General features: G+C 35.9%; 1 non-coding gene across 1 annotated transcript; it reads left to right on the top strand.

Annotated features, from left to right (window-relative positions):
- The first annotated feature begins 2,110 nt into the window (after positions 1–2,110).
- LOC115801736 (U6 spliceosomal RNA) lies at positions 2,111–2,217 on the top strand. The gene has a single exon (XR_004022078.1). It is a non-coding gene; the product is annotated as a U6 spliceosomal RNA (small nuclear RNA).
- The last annotated feature ends 15,879 nt before the right edge of the window (positions 2,218–18,096 follow it).

The raw sequence follows: 18,096 nt of genomic DNA, 5'->3' as shown, positions 1-18,096 counted from the left end.
CTTTAACAGAAATTCTTTTCTGGCTCCTCCTGTCCCATAGATGAGAAGGGCAGACACCACAAGAGGGTGTTTTTATTCATTTTGTTCTTTATGATCTATGAATTGGGTGACTATATATATATATATATACTTTTTTTTTTTTGCGGTACGCGGGCCTCTCACTGTTGTGGCCCCACCCATTGTGGAGCACAGGCTCCGGACGCGCAGGCTCAGCGGCCATGGCTCACGCACCCAGCCGCTCCGCGGCATGTGGGATCTTCCCGGACCGGGGCACGAACCCGTGTCCCCTGCATCGGCAGGCGGACTCTCAACCACTGCCCCACCAGGGAAGCCCGAGGAGCAACATCTTTTAAACAGAACTGTAACCCAAGCACACATTTCTAAGCCCACTTAAGACCAATAAAATGTTTGTAATTTGAATTAAATAACTCCTTTATCCCTGGCATAGAGTAAATTGATTTAAGAGAAGCAACCATTGTCACAGCTATGTTCCAGAGACCGTAGCCTCCAAAAACAAACAAATGAAAACACAAATTTGCTGCCAATATTGGAACTCACATTAGAGAAAAATGGCCTTAATATAGATACAATTTTTCTCTGTATACTCATTAGATTGAAGCACTGTTTTCTACTGTAACGACATAACATTTCACTAAAATATAAGTGTGTTTGGGAGTTCATAAGCTATTCTAGTGTTTTGAGAACCGATTTGCAATATTAATGACTATGTTGGGGTTTTTTTTGCATTGATATACTTTTATATATGCATTTGGTTTATAAGCAAATACTCTTTCTAATGCTGAGTTCAATTGACAAAGAAAAAAAATGAATGAAGCGCAGATGCTATACATAAGAACAGAATGTGCAATGCAATTTAGCCCTGTGGGCTTCCTGGGAAGAACCCACTTATCCTATAATAGGTAGAGTTGCCAGTGGTGACAATAATGCAGTTAGAAATCAGAACTAAGTTGTGCTCACCAGTGTTTAACTGACAGTGCCACAGTGCCTTCAGGGATGAAGTGCAAGTGCTGTTACCATTCATCTCGTGATTTTTTTTGTGGTTCAATAATATATCTTCATAAAACACCAATGATAGCCAGTATTCTGTTGTTCCTGTGAGTGAAATACTATGTGCTTGCAGTATGTTTTGAGGATTCACTAACTATGGCTATGTACACATAATTCGTAATCAAGTTTATGCATGAGTAGCTGAAATATAAATAGGAACACTTAAGACTGTCTCAAAATCAGATTGCAATTTATATAGTCATAGCAGGAGAGTTCAGAGATATACAATAATAAGCCTTGGCGAACGTTAGAGCAATTCAGAAAAGCGGCAAAAGCTAGATGGGGACAAAAAAGAGAAGGGCCATAACATTACTGAGGCAAAGATAAGACTGGATGAGTTTAATTTTTCAGAAATAAATCATGGAATGGAGTATCAAAATGGGAATAAAACAGTTCTAGCTTAATCCTATTTGAACTTCTGAGTTGTCTCCCTCTGATTTTTGGTTTTGAGTGGAGATAATTCATGTTTCTAAGTATAATTAATATAAATTTATCTTAAAATTTTGCACATGCACACGATAAACATCTTTACTGTGGGGATGTTGTAACAAGTCTCTGTTTTACTTACAGTCCATAGCTGCTAGATTTACCTTCTCAAGAAATCTCTAATTATGCCACTTCTTCACCTCATAAACTTCTTCTGAATGAAGTTCAAACTTCTTAACTTGAAATTCAGAGTCCTTCATGAGTTGTCTTCTACGAGTACCTCTTGTCATATCTCCTGCATGCAAAGGGCTCTTACTGAAGGAGACGTAGTCCATTTATCCATTCAGCAAACATACAGTGAGCATTTTAGCTCTGGGGATTCATGACTATATATATATATATATATATATATATATATATATATTCATTTATGTGTTCAAGGAGCTCAGGAAGGGGCAGAAATCATGCAAACAAAATAACCTGCTAAACTTCCATTCCTTTATTCTTAACAATCCCTTCATTTCAAGTAGCCTTACCATCCATTTCCAATAATAGAAACTCTTCCATGAAGTTTTCATGAAACTTCTCCCTAATGCCCTCAAAAGAAAGTAAGCCAGTGCTCGCTTCGGCAGCACATATACTAAAGTTGGAACGATACAGAGAAGATTAGCATGGCTCCTGCGCAAGGATGACACGCAAATTCGTGAAGCGTTCCATATTTTTTAGGGGCAGTGTATAAAGAATAAAGGAGTCAACATAAAGGGCCCCCCAGTGACCATATGGTGACAGATTTTTAAATAAAATTACTATTATACAAATAGAGCAGATACAACACACACACAAATCAAATATTTACCCAGGTCAAAAAATAGAACTTTGCCACCTATTCCATAAGCTCCTTCCACGAGCTTCATTCTGATCACACCCCCTTCCCCTTCTTCATATCCTCACTTTTATAATAATGACTTTCTTGGTTTTTGTTTTTTTGGTTTTATCACCCAAATGTGCATCCTTAAACACTATAGTTTACTTTTGCCTATTTAAAAAAAGATGCATCTCTTAGGATGAAGTTACAACTTGAGCATCAAAAGCACCGTCACCATCATCATCACCACCACCATCACCATCATAATCATCATGGTTTACAAGACGAGTTTAGTGAAAGACCATGAATTCAAAATGACTCAAAATAGAAAAGTTATTATGAAGCCTGCCCGAAAGATTACTGTAATAGAAAGTAGTGACTATAATAGATCATGTTTATTTTTTATTGATTTTAATATTTAAGAGGGTTTGATATTTCTTCTATGAATCTTGTATGTTTATAAAGCACAGTCGTATGTCTGCTTTATCTGTTAAGAATAAACACTGGACACTGTAAGTCCAATAGCCCCAGAAAATGTAGATGCCAAGAACAGGAAGGACTATTCAGTTTGGGTGGGCACCCACAATAACCAACCTGAAAGGGGGTTCCACAGTGTTTGCCAGATGACCTACAGAGGAACACTTAACTACACAGACTTAATCTCTCAGCCCCTAAGAGATTAAATCTCAATGCTAATAAGGGAAGTGTAACTTTATAAAGCTAAGACACAAAAATCAATACTTGATTATGACAAGATAATAGGTTATATATAACAATGGCCAAGTGATATTTTTTTTTTGAAAAAGTCAGAGATAAATACTAGGTTGCAAAATTAAAACCCTACGCATAAGATAAGGCCTGAAATAGTCGCACTGGCATTAACAGGTGTAATTTAACTATAGAAAATTATAGTTAATTTTATAGAAAAGCTTAATATAGAAAGGTGGTTTGGGTTAGAATCACCTTGAGAGAAACAAGTATGATCAAGAATTAGTCAGTCAATAAACCAAAGTTCTGCAATCTAGGCAGTTCTGATAAGGTAATCTTTTCTTCAGGATCTGCTAAGAATTTTATGACCCAAGGAAAGGAATAAAATTAATAATGCTGAAACTCTGAGGGTATCTAAAAACAAATATAGAAAAACAAGAAGAGAAATAAGAAAGACATTAAACCTATGATATTGATGCTTTAGAGTAAATTTAAGTGAAACTATAACAATAAGTTCTATAGCCTTTGTTTTATATGTTTGTGAATTATGGTTTCAAAGTGTTTAAAAGGATCAGCTGTTCTAAATATATAATTACAGTTAGTTTAAACTTTTTTAAATGACACACTTAATAAATCTGTAATCAATATTTAAAGGCCCCAAGAAAAAATTCATTTTCAGTTTGGGGTATTAGATTCATGAGTTTAATAAATTGAACATTAAACAAAGAAAAAAAAAAAGAGAAAGTAACATCCATTCCAAAGTTAATTGTCAGTTCTTTATTTTAGCACTAAGCAATATTTACTTAATTTACACACATGTACCCTCCAAAAGTCAGTAAGTATCTCTAAAGTCGAGGATAATGTTCCAAATAGTCCCTATCCCCTACATTCAACAGAATTTGTAACTACAGAAAAATCATATATCTGTTGAATGAGTAAAATCATTCATGTTTTCTTGGAGGCAGCATCATTCTTATTTCCTCCTTAATCATTCACCTCCTTACAAATGTAGGAGAAAAAAGTTACCATTTCTCTCAACCATGACCTCGGTAGGTATAAAATCAAGTGACTCAATGACTGAAATGAAAAACAATATTTTATACAATTTTATATTGAATGAAATTTTCATTTTTATAAAGGAAAATGAAACATTTCTACTGAAAATTAATAAAAGCATGATGATTTTCTCCATAATATAGCAATAAAATTTTGTTTTATAATTAATCCTTTAAAAGTATTTCAATATTTTCATAAGGTGTTAAGTAATAAAACTTGCACAATTACCTTAAAAATGATTCTAAAATTATGAATAAGTGAAATTTATAATTTTGCATCTATAGGATTTTATAACCTTGCCCTTCTAACAGAATGGAGCTTACATTTTTTTACTGTAAGATTCAATAAATATAAATTAGCTTCTATCTTGAATATAGATCATTATACATAGCTTGCTAGACACATCCAAAAATATATACTTGAAATAAGAATTATAATGAAGATGATTAAATAACTAACTCCAAATTTAATAACTCTGAACCTTTATAATATTATGCCAAATATGTTAGTAATACTTATCTACATTTCAACATGTTATAATGTACATAAATTTATTAGTGATAGATATACTTGAATTTCAGATAATGCATTAAAAAGTTCTGCACAGGATGAATATTTAAAAATATGATTCAATTAAAAATTATCTTTTCAAAGGAAAAAGTAGATCACGATTTAACTTCTTGAACAGCTGAAGGTGAGACTGTCATTCATTCCTAAAACATCCACTCAAACCAGAGAAGATAGATCTTGATGAAAATGAATGCCTTTCTCATAGTAGACATCAGTAAATATTTGATAAAATTAGGCACCAGATCCTGAAAGTTTCATTGTCACTATTCTTTATGCCAATAGGTTATAATAATCATATAGAACACATTTTCATCTAGCATCTAACTTCCCTGAGGGAGAGACTTATTCTACCTTCTTAATACCTCATTGTCATAACATATTAGGGGCTAAATTATAGTTTTGATTATACAGTGCCTAATTAAAAAGAAAACTCATGCTAATTGGGCTCCTAGTGTTGCTATGTAGACCCGTCCCAAGAAGATCCACCCTCATACCACACACTACTCATTTATAATCCCGGTCAGCTTGTTAATGACCTTCCAAAGTCAACAAGGATCCTCCTGCCCCATGTTGCCGCACCAATAAAACGAGCCTGAGTTTGGTAGCTGTGCTCTAAGCACGCATGCTCTCCCCCACCCGCCAGGCTGTGGGCGGGGCTGCTTTAATCTTGTCCGCAGGGGAAGGGGCCGAGTTTTCCGGGGTAGGCGGGGCGGGCTGCTCACTGACCCAGCTCCCAGAGCTGGGTGTGGCGTCTCTGTGCAGGCCCGCTCCCGCGGCCATCTTGAGAGCTTCTGCGCACGGCCCGCAGAGCTGAGGTGAGGGCAGCAGCCATTTTTCACCAGGAACTGCGTTCTGAAGTGCCGGGGTGTGAGGCCTCTGTTCGTGGCCCCTGTGAGCGAATGAAACTAGACCAAGCGTGAAGGAAAAGAGAAAAAAAGGTTAGGCTTTATCTTATTACCCAGATTCTATTTTTATTTCCCGAGAATTGTTAACGGGCTTCGCCGGTGACAAGCTTTCCATGGGTTCCTCACATCACCAGACCATCCTGGGAATTTGCCAGTTTAAATGCTCTAAGAATGAAGTCATTGATGACGCCGTCCTTACAGCGGTGACGTTATTACTAAGCTTTGTTAGAGTGGAATATGTTAATATTTAGAAGGTGTTGGAAAGAGGTCTGTCCTCACAGGTGCAGGCACCGCCTGAGTAAAGGGATAGGATTTGTTCTTAATATCTGTCTATGTAGCACGATGAACTAATTCAACGCCACACAGAAACAAAGTGATCATTCCCCCCCCCCCACTTTTTTTTTTTGTGGTACGCGGGCCTCTCACTGTTGCGGCCTCTCCCGTTGCGGAGCACAGGCTCCGGACGCGCAGGCTCAGCGGCCATGGCTCACGGGCCCGGACCGGGGCACGAACCCGTGTCCCCTGCATCGGCAGGCAGACTCTCAACCACTGCGCCACCAGGGAAGCCCTCCATTCCCTTTTTTTAAACGATGTAAATAGTGTTTGATTGTTTTCCCATTGAACAGAGCTGATTGTAAACTATGCCCCCTGTAACCATACGTTTTTGTTTGAGCCGAGACATGGCCAACGTTGAAAAACCTCTGTTTATAAACAGACAAAATCAATAGCGAAAAGAGGGCCCAGTGTCCAATTCCTGTTTGTTCGAGTTCTTTTTGAGAACTCGTTGGTAAGAAATACACAACTGACTTGGGCACAGGAAAACAATAACAGAAGCCCTTTTGTGCCTTTGCTCAGTTCAGAGACAAAAACAGAGGTGGGACAGCCTTCAGCAGATCTGCCTCATATTCAGGCATCTCTTCCAGCGACCACGGTGGAAGTCGTGCTCAGTAAAATGCAAACGGGGCCACTAAAATGCCAAGAGTTTTGTTTTGATGTCTTTCTCACAGAATAACAATGTTCGGCTTAGTTTTTTTTTTTTTTTTTGTAGTGCCCTTTGGGAAAGAACATTTTCTCTTTTAAAAGCCACACAGAGCTTAACACAAGCAGCTTCATTGTTCTCTTTCTCAGGAAGCTAACACAAAAAAGACTAATGTGTTACTGAATGAAGCTATTCATTGCTTAAAAACAAGAGTTAGTAACCATAACTGTTATACTCACATTAACCTTATTTTCACGCTTTAACATAGAAGTTGCTCAGGTGTATTATATGTGTACCATAATTTGCTTAAAAAAATGCTGCTGGGAAATACAAGTCTAATGAAACAAAAAGTAAGATATCTTTTTTTTTTAAAACAATGTTGTATAGGTGTCGGCAAAGTGATTCAGTTGTCCGTATACATGTATCTATTCTTCAAATTCTTTTCCCATTTAGGTTATTACAGCATGTTGAGCAGAGGTCCCTGTGCTATACAGTAGGTCCTCGTTGGCTATCTGTTTTAAATATAGCAATGTGTCTGCGGTTACTTTAGAAATTTGAGTTAATAACCAGTGTTAAGCCCAGCTACCAACACTCAGATTTTGGAAAATGCAAAGTTATAATACTGATAATAAGTGCAGCTCTGGAAAGTGGAAAAAAATCTTTGACTTGAAATCCACAACCCTGGGTCTTACTTCCAACTTTGCAACTTATTGCTTGATATTGGCAGGACTCTCACTCTTAGAGTCTTGATTTACTCATTTGTTCATTTTCAAAGTGGGGAGTGGCTCTGGTTATCCACAGAATGACTAGTTATTTGTTTTATAATCACATGTAACTTTCTTCAAAGTTCATAATAAATAAAGGCTGATAAAGACCAATATTATGAACTTCTGGTGCAAAATTTTTATAATAAATCATAAGCATGTGATGTAGGAGTCCCCAACATCACTTAATGATTATCTTCTTTGGAAGCAGGTGAATTCACAAAATTTACAAAATGTATTTGTGAAAAACTTATTTTAGAGACTAATCTTCTTTCAAGGCAATAGATGTATTAATAATCTATGCTCTATGAGGGCCGGAGCTTTGATTTTGATATAAGCCTAATGTCTAGGGCATTACCTATACCATAATATTGAGTGAGTGAATGAAAGAATTCACTGACTATATCCTCTTTCACTATATTCATGGCATGATTTAGTTCATAAGTATATTCCTCATGAATATATTCTTAATGAATATTCATTAAAACACTGAACCTGTGACCCTAAGCCTCTGATAAATTGAATAACTCTTAAAATTCTACTAATATATTCACATTTATTGAACCTACTTAAGACAAATATATTCATGAATATATTCATGAGAAGAATATATTCATATTCACAGAATATATTCTAGAAGAATATTCCTTAACACAGTTCCCTGATAAATTTGTAAGTTTGATGAATTTAGTGAATTAGTTGTTCATGATTTGATTCTTCGGATGATTATTTTTGATCACTTTTAGAGAATTGGTTCTCAGTGAATTGACCGAGAGTCCCCTCTCTTGACTCTGATTGATATGATCATGGGCAGGTAGGCTACTGGCTATTGGAGCTCACCACCCTCTAAACCTGGGGGCAGAGATATCCTCCTGTGAAATCTCTGTTGAAGGAGGGAAAGAACCCCTTCTTCCAAAAGGAGAGAGGTTAGAGGCTAAAGTCGACTTCAGACCAAGAGCTACTTATCAGATTCCACCTTCTCCCTGAAGTCTGTCTTCTTATTCCTCCTCGTTTTTCAGAGACGGTGGCTTTGCCTTGGGGGTTTGTTAGCAGGTGTGAATACTTAGTACAATTACTAGGGACTGAGCTACCTACAAAGGGTACACTGGCTTTAGCTATTAGTCTTAGAAGTGTGCTTTGTGTTTATGGTATGTAATATGAATATAGTATGTTCTGTGTATACTCTATGTATAAACAGTATAATCTATATAAATTAATTACCAGCCACATGATTTTGTTTTTCTCAAGTCATGTATGCTTTTTCAAATTTAAACCGCGAAGGCTTGGCCTCTCATGGAGAATCACTGCTATTGTGAGCCATAGTTTCTGATGAAATTTTTCTCTCTCAGGTGTTTGAGAGCAGAAACAAGATTGTGACAGTTCTCAAACTAAGTGAACTGTGACAATGGTGAGCTGATGAGATATGAGCGTTAGAATATTTGAACCATTTTATTTTACCTTTAAGTCTAAGATACAGAGATAGTGAACTCAAAAAAAATGGAAACAAACAAAGCCTAAAAGTGAAAATTTAAAAGGGAAAGTGGTAGACACTATAAAATTTAGAGAGAAAGCAAACATAAAGAAAGTGAATATTTTTATATCAGAGGGCTTTTTTTCATCTCTTATGAGTGAAAGCAGTTTGCATTACCTGTATCTGTGAGACATGAAAAGGCCGTAATCATGGTTGATAAGTTAATCAAAGACAGGAAAGCCCTTAAGTTTAGAAATGAAATTAGACATAATGTGAAAAATGACATCACAGTTAAAAGCCCTTGAAAGTGCGCTGAAGTCCACCTCAGAATTTTTATGAAGTCTTTACCTGGTTGTAGTCCCCCAATAATCTTTATTTTTCTTTTACATCACAATTCATGTTAAATTAATGACATTAATAGCTATCAGATTTTCCAAATTACTATTGTTTTAATATTTGACAACTGTGCACATACTTCATAATTTTTGATGGTTTCTGTATACATTTATCTCATGACTCTAAAGATAATAGTGGCCTCAATATTGTCTACAATTTTACTTATTTCAATTAGGTTATACATCACATAGACTCTTATCTTGCTTTATTTTTATTGAAATATATTATTCATATAGAAAATGCACATATCATGAATGTACAGCTTAATGAAGTTTTTGAAAAATTGGACACATCTATGTAATCTTCACTTAGATCAAGAGACAGACCATTACCAACACTCCAGATTGCTTCTAAAGTCAGTAATTGATTTTAACTAGAGGGTTGCCCATCTAGCAACCAATGCTAAACAATGTTCAATAAATAACTACTAAAAAACAGGATTGTGCTATATGGTACAGAAAAAAATCCATGTATAGATATTTCTAATGTTATCTTTATATAGGATATATCCTGTTAATAAGAAAATGATAAATGTTTATATAGAATTTTAGCACTGTAAGGCATCTAATCTACCACAGAGTCCCTCAGGTAACACCCTGTGTGGGATTCTGCTGTGTGACATCTTTCTAATCCTTTATTAGTAGTATTCCAGAGGATTTCTGCAGTAAAGGACAGATGCTCTTGCTAAAAGCCTTACTTCTATTTTCAATTTGCCAGTATTTTCTGGGACTCTACCTCTTACGTTAAATCACAGAAATGGCAAAGAATTCTCTTTCAGAATTGAAACAGTGAAAGATCTTAATTCCTTCTACAGTGCTGGATCCACCCTCCAAGTTGGTCTGCCATCAATTTACTCTCATGTTTCCATGAAGCTATCTGTGGCCCCATCTTCTGTCCACTATAGTACAAAATTCAAATGACTGTCTGTCTTTTCAGTGTGGGTTCTTCTCTTTTCATCTCAGGCAAAGTCTCTTCCATGTACTTTGAGTGGTCCGTGACCATTGTGTTTAATGCTTAGAGTCAGCCAGCAGGACAGGTACAGATTTATAGACCAAAATATACAACTTCAGTTATATCAGTATTTGCTTTATTAATATGCTCTACATAACATTTTTAATTGATACATTGTCATTGGTTTTTCTATTCCCCTTTGCAGTACATGAATGTATTGTAGTCTTATTTTAAGTGTCTAGAGCTGAGAGGAATCTTGTAATCAACTGGTATGAATCATTCATTTTACTGATAAAGATTTCTGGGCCAGAGAGGTAATTGTAATATTAGTGTCCATGCTATCCCAATTCTAATCTGGCTCTATTTTAGTGTATCACACTGCCCTCCTGTCTTATGTGTCCTGTACTGAATTTCACACATATGTGCACACATATATACAAACACACACAACTTGTGTACCTAATACAAATCCATGAAACCACACTAAAAAATAAATCAGCGGTTTAAAAAATTTATGCTCTAATAATATATTAATTTTTAAAATATTTTTAATTTTTAATCTTATCTGATGCTTATCTTATCCAGATTAAAATCCACAAGAAAGGATGGATGGAATAAATTTGTAACCTAAATATATATGAAACATTTTTTATACAAGTGTGATTTCAATGTGCTTACATGTAGCATTTTTCCTCTCCCATTTTGCCACAAAGGATGAGAAAACCTACCAAAAGGCAGTTGACACTCAAAAAGGATTGTTGACTTGAAGATTGCAGGAGAGAGTAGTTTATAAATATCTGGAGACATGCCCTTCATGGTTCAATGCTCTTGAGTAGTCCAGTTGGAGGAAATGATACTGAGCTGAAACACAGAAGCTGCCTCTCACACTAGAAGTCACATAGTAGAACAAGTAGTAGAGAGGTTGGCAAAGAAACAACTACTTGTAAAAGGTAGGGACTGAATCTTTGCCTATGTTTGTGACCTAGGTACAATAACTAGACCCTACCTTTGAGTAAAGGGTGAAAATTATTCAGTGGCAAGTATAAAAACAAAGTTCTGTTAAAGGGGAGTAATGCAGAATTATCTGAAATGAGAAACTGTGGTTTTATTATGCCTTTTGTGATGCAATTTAAAAATAATGATTTATATTCAAATCATAAAATATACCTGAACATAATATTTTAAGATATCTGTTCCATGCCAGGACTCTGCTCGTGATTATCCTCTGAACTCAAAAATTTCTGAACCCGTGAATGTCTGGATAACTTCTCTAAGTTAAACACAGTTTTCTCACTGGAGTTATCCAGCACACACAGGTATAAAATAACCAAAGTCACTTACGTTCACAGCTCTCTATGGTTATGATAAAACCAAGACTTTGAAAAATATTTAGAAGAAAAGAGGGAATTTTGTTATATGTACTGTTTTAAAGAAAGCTAATCTTAAATTCTGACAGTTGTTAATTTTAAGCTTTGAATTTGTTTTATTATCAAAATTTAGAAAAATGAGAAAATGGATTCAAGAATTAACCTGGGCTAAACTGCTATTATTATCTTCATTTATGCTGTTCCTAGTATTCTTTCTCTAAGATATTCTTTTTACATCACTTCTATAATACTGATGGGACAGAATAGAAAAACAGTCATTGACTGATAGTGTCATGTAGCTCTATTTTCTCCCTTATGTGTAGGAGGACAGGAACAATGTGCCTTTGGGACATGGATGAGATAAGGTACTCTGTAATCATTCTAATATTCACGAGTGGGGTTATGCTAGCCGGGAAGATGGGGGGTCAACAGTTTTAACAGCATATTACAGTAAGGCTGTGCACAACAAGGGAGTGCCCACCTTTGGGATCACCTCTTGTCAAAGATCCCTAGCTGGATCCCCAAATCTTCTCAGCTACATTTTGCCTTCCTCATTTATCTTTCACTTCTTTTTCCTCAGCCATCTCACTCCAGTTTATAAAATATCGGGAAACGTTTCATAGCAATTATAAAAATGTATGTAAAGATATATAAACCTCATTAGATGGTACAATAAGGCAAATTTTTGAGACCAGGAATCATCATATTTATTTTTATATTTTTTACAATGTTTCACATAGGTATTTCCCCAGAAAAAGAGGAATTGATTTGAATGTCCTTGCCATTTAGACAATGTCGATTTCCTATAAATAGGGATGATTTTGTGCCTTTAGGGAAAAATTGTATGATATTGCAATTTATCTGAGACATACGTGGAACAAAGATAAAAGACTAAATATAACTTAGTTAATTTAGATTTAAGAAATGAATTGTAATATTAGTAACGATAACTTATTTTCCCAAAATTGTATAATAATCGTTTCACAACTATAACTTTCTACTTTAGACAGAAACGAAACAGTGATTTAAACAATAATAAATATTTAATAATAAATAACTGATATATTTGTTAAAAAAACAAATTAAGGAACAGAAAATATAACTTATAAGCCATTAAATGTAAAAAATGGAAAGTAAGAAAAGTAATGAATCTGAAAAGGATAAATGAATTGATAGTGTATTCTCATTGCCCAATAAAGTCAGTGATGCAAGTAGAAGATGAAGGGTTGTATAAACCAGGTTCTTAACCTGAAAGAAGAGCTAAACCCCTGACATTACATAAAAATTTTGGATATATACTAATAAGGATTTTTCTTAGGACAGGATTCATACTTTTCTTCAGATTTTCAACATACACCATTACTCAAAATTCTTCTCCTGTATAGCTGAACCACTCAAGGATTCGGTATTCTTACTCCTTACCTGCTATATTCTGCTCACCCCACTCCAATTATCATCGACCTCCATATTCCCAAATCTAATGTCCACTTCCTGTCCTTGTTTTACTTAGTATCTCAGAAGCACTTAAAAGATTCAACTAGTCCCTCTTTCTTGAGTTAGTCTCTTCGTTAACATCACATTCTTCTGGTTTCTTTCCTATTTTACTGGTACTCTTTCCCAGTCTCTTTTCCTGGGCCCTCATCCTCTTTCCAACTTCTCAAGTTCAGAGCATTCTAAGACTCAACCTAAACTCTCTTCTCTGTCTCAAAGCTCTCTCTTGGTAACTGTATTCAATCCCATGATTTATGCTCATAACATCAGATTTTTATGTCCAAACCTTAACTCTTCCTTGGGCTCCAGACACAAATACACAACCACCTCCCGACTTCTCTACTTAGATGCCTAATGGACATACCAGACAACAACTCGCTTCCCCAGTCTCCCATTACTTAGTTAAATTGCTTTGATTTCCACTAAGTTGCTTAAGTCACACATTTTTCTCTTTCTCTAACTTTTGATAACCAATTAATGAGTAAGACCTGTCAACAGGGGACTTCCCTGGTGGCGCAGTGGTTAAGAATCCACCTGCCAATGCAGGGGACACGGGTTCGATCCCTGGTCCGGGAAGATCCCACATGCCGCGGAGCAGCTAAGCCCGTGTGCCACAACTACTGAGGCTGTGCTCTAGAGCCCACGAGCCACAACTACTGAAGCCCATGTGCCTAGAGCCCGAGCTCTGCAACAAGAGAAGCCACCGCAGTGAGAAGCCCGCACACCACAGTGAAGAGTAGCCCCCGCTCGCCACAACGAGAGAAAGCCTGCGCGCAGCAACAAAGACCCAATGCAGCTAAAAATAAATAAATAGATTTATATATAAAAAAAAAGAACTGTCAACAGTACTTCTGAAATAGATGACAAGTCTGACCACTTTTCTCGTTGTTAACCTCTGTCCAAGCCTCTGTCGTCTGGTCCTAACCACTGTAAGAGCTTCGTAATAGGTCTCCCTCCTTTCACTCTTGCCTCCCTAAATCCATTCACTGTACAGTAGCTAGTGTCTATCTTTAAAATAGCATCATGCCACTTTCTGCATAAGACATAGGTTTTCTGTCACACTTAACATTTAATCTTCTAATTACAGCTTACAAGGCCCTTAACTTATTACACTATTGCCTATCTTTTTCCTCCCATTTCTCAATCCTTCCCCCTTAATCTCTATGCTCAAACCACTGTAGTCATCTTAGGGCCTGGTACTTCAGTACACCAAGCGTGTCTCCCTTCAGGGCGTTTTTGCATCAAATCACATGACTGGCCTCCTCTTATCCTTTAGGTTTCAGATTCACTGTCACCTCCTCAGAGAGTTCTCCCTTGTCAATTAGTCTTATCCCATGAATCTCTCTATCACAACATCTGTTTTATTTCTGTTATAACATTTATCACCATCTGAAATTGTACCTATTAACCTATTCATTATTTGTCTACTGTCTGTCTCTGCACATAAGAATATAAGCTCCAAGAGGGCAAGACCTTTTCTTCTTCACCATTATATCCTGGTGCCTAAAACTGCCAATTACATGGTAGGAAATCAATAAATGAGTTCAGAATAAAACTCTAGAAGAGCTTAGGCTAGTGGAGGTACATTTCCATGTTATTCTCCTTATATTCTGAAAGGTTAAACTGAAAGGACAAGGCTGCCAAATCTCCATCAGCACAAATCAGAAGTTAGCAGATGGTGATCATCACTTGCTTCTTCCTTTCTTACTTGTTCACCTTCAGTCATAGCATCACAGCAATCTGAATGGTTTGCAGCTATGATAAAAACTAGAGGAAAGGACATCAAATACTAAGTGTAATGTCTCTTGGTGTAATGAATCTTTTTTCCTTTATTATACTTTATTAGTTTTCCAAATTTTCTTCAATAAGTTTTATCTTAAAGATGAAAAAAATTATAAAAGTTCTCTGCTTATGATCTGAAATCCATTTAAGCTACCACTGCTTCATATGCCTTTATCTGCCCTATGTAGACACATGCACAACTCACAAAATATGATGTCTTCCTTTTGTAGAATTTTGAAAGTTATTTTCTTTATATATACATGTAGTTGTCTTTGTATATGTACAGCAAAAATGATAATGATAAAATAAAAATTGCTACTAACTATTGATAGTATAAGGTGGCTCCTATATATTATAACTCATGGATTATTTATAACAAATTTCTGACATAGTATTATGTTTTCTGTAAGTGAAGAAACCAGGTTGCAGAGAGGTTTAATAGCTTGCTCACAGGAAAATAGCTAGATTTTGCTAGAGCAGAGATGATTTCAGACTTACTTCTGTATCTCCAGTGCTAACATGGTGCCTGGGAAATAGTAGGTACTCAGCATGTGTTTATACATGACTGGAGTGTGGTTGGCATTTGAATCCAGGTATGAATGACACCCAGACACTTAACTGCTATACCACACTGTATCTTTGGGCTTATCTATATGTGTACATTAATCAGAAGTCCTATGAATTAAAATCTTCTTTTAAATTAGCAACAGCTTCTTATTTAATGCAATTATATTACATTTTATATTCAAGACAGGATAAAACACTGGAATGAAGGAATGTAAATGCCAAAATTGGTACATGAACTGGACTTCTAGATTGATAAGATGTATTGAAGATGATATTCACATAATCATATTACTACTAAAGATACTTGCTTTGGAAGATTGTCTCAAGAAAACGGTCATCATTAAAATGGTCATAAATCTTTGAATGAGATTTTGAAGTATAATGATCTTTGGCTTTTGACTGGGAATCAGTAATGGTTGAAACAATTTTTAGAGGTTTTTACTTGAAAATTTAGTCTTGGAGTAGTTGTTTTAAGTTTTTTAACTTCCTGAAATATTGATATCCAAAAGTTAAACATACAGAGTCTCATTGGGTTTCCCCTGTTAAGTAGCAAATAATGGTGTGCTCTATATTGGGTTTCTCATTGTTTGATAATGCAATAAACAAAGTATAAAGTGGGCATTGGATAAAATTTAGATGAATTTAAAAATGAATATCATCATTTTATCTGATTTTAAATGTTTATATATTTTTGAGGTAAAAATTACAAAATACATTTGGTTTTCATTATTCGTCATAGTTACATTATGCATAGTCATTGCAAACACTCAATTAATGAATACTGAACCATTGTTCCTACAAGAAATATAGGGTTAGGTTCCTGAGACCTGTGGTCACAACATTTGCATCAATACATAACCTTGTTTTTGTATTTGCATCAATCCAAACCTTGATTTATGTATTTCTGTTTAAAGTTACCTTGTTTAATGCATATGATTGATTCATTAACATTGAAGTCACAACCAACAGCATTATAACTTACACCTGAAAGAAGTTTATCTAATGTACACATTTCCTCTTTGTAAGGCACATCACAGCCTTCTTGCACTTAGGAACACTAAACAGCATTTCAGCACTACATTTGGGGACGACTTTAAATGGCAAAATTGACAAAAAGCACAAAAATGCAAAAAAACATGGCAATAAGTATACAGTGAAAAGAACACTTGATTTCAGGATAAGAGCTGAAACAAGAAGGCAAAGATATGCCTTATTTGACCCCAGTTGGGAACTTGTGAGTCGAACGACTCCAATTTTTCACCAGTCTGTTCATGCGTGAGTCTGTGAATGACTAGAATGCATCACAGTATTGATTTTGGGTTAGAAATAAATTTTAGCAATAAGGTGAATACACAAGTACTGAATCCACGAATGAGAATCAACTCTGTGAAACGCACAGATCTTAAGAGCACAATTCAGTGGATTTTGATAAATATATACACTTATGCAACCAACACTCCAGTCGAAATATAGAACATTTCATTACCTCAGAAAGTTTCCTTGTGCCTCTTACAGTCCATGCCCGTGTGCACCCTCCCCCACATAGGCAACTCATGTCCTGATTTCTATCACCATAGACTGGTTCTGCCTGTTCTAAAATTTCCTATAAAAGGATTCATTCAGTATATTATTTTTTTGTGTCTACATTCTTTCATACAAAACAATGATGTCCAAACCACTAGTTCATTCTTCTTTATTACTTAGCAACATTTTCTTGTTTGAGTACACACTGTATGGTTATACAATTATTTCCAATTTAGTCCCATTATGAGTAAAGCTGCTGAAACATTCCCGTACAAATATTTTTGCAATGTGCATTTTGATTTTGGGGGGAAAATAGCTAGCAGGGAAATTGTTGGGACATAGGATTAATATATTTTAACTTTATTTAAAAACTATCAGAATTTTCCAAAGGGACTATACAATTTTGCATCCCACCAGCAATGTTTGAGAGTTCACATTGATCCAGGTCCTAGTTAGTCCTTTTAATTTTTAGCCACTGAAGTGTAAAATTGTATGTCATTGTGGCTTTAATTTCCCTGATGACTAGCAATGTCAAGAAATGTTTCACGTGGCTGTGGGTATTTAATTTACCTTTATTTGTGGTATGACTTTTGCCCATTTTTGTCTTCCAGTTATTGACTTACAAGAGCTTTTAGTGTATTTCAGTATGCTCCATGTTCAGATATATATGTTGCAAATATTTTCTTCTAGTCTCTGTCTTGCCTTGAATTTTCTTAATATGTCTAATGATGAGTGGAAATTTTTAATTTTGATGAAGCCCAATTTATCAAGTGATTTTGATGTCCTCTAGGACAGCAGTTACCAACATTTTTGGCACCAAGGACCGGTTTCATGGAAGACAATTTTTCCACGGACTGGGGTGGGGTGGGGGGTGGGGGCGGGGCACGGGAGGGATGGTTCAGGCGGTAATGCGAGCAATGGGGAGTGGCAGGTGAAGCTTTGCTTGTTCGTCTGCCACTTACCTTCTGCGTTGCAGCCCTGTTTCTAACAGGCCGCGGACCAGTACCAGTCCTGGCCTGGGGGTTGGGGACCCCTGCTCTAGGAAATCTCTGTTAACCCCAAAGTCCTAAAGATACTCTATGTTATCTTTCAGAAGCTTTATACTTAGGTTTTTATTTTGGGGTCTAAAATCCATCTAGAATTAATTTTTGTGTGTTGAGTAAAGAAGAAATTGAGATGCATTTTCCCCTTTATTTATCCAGTTGT

The sequence above is a fragment of the Delphinapterus leucas genome, chromosome 9, assembly GCF_059928025.1.
Source record: "Delphinapterus leucas isolate spDelLeu-1000000601 "Yukka" chromosome 9, BTC_Dleu_Yukka2, whole genome shotgun sequence".
Classification (NCBI taxonomy): Eukaryota; Metazoa; Chordata; class Mammalia; order Artiodactyla; family Monodontidae; genus Delphinapterus; species Delphinapterus leucas.
The sequence above is the reverse complement of the archived record's forward strand: the minus strand, read 5'-3'. Positions and strand labels throughout refer to the sequence as shown.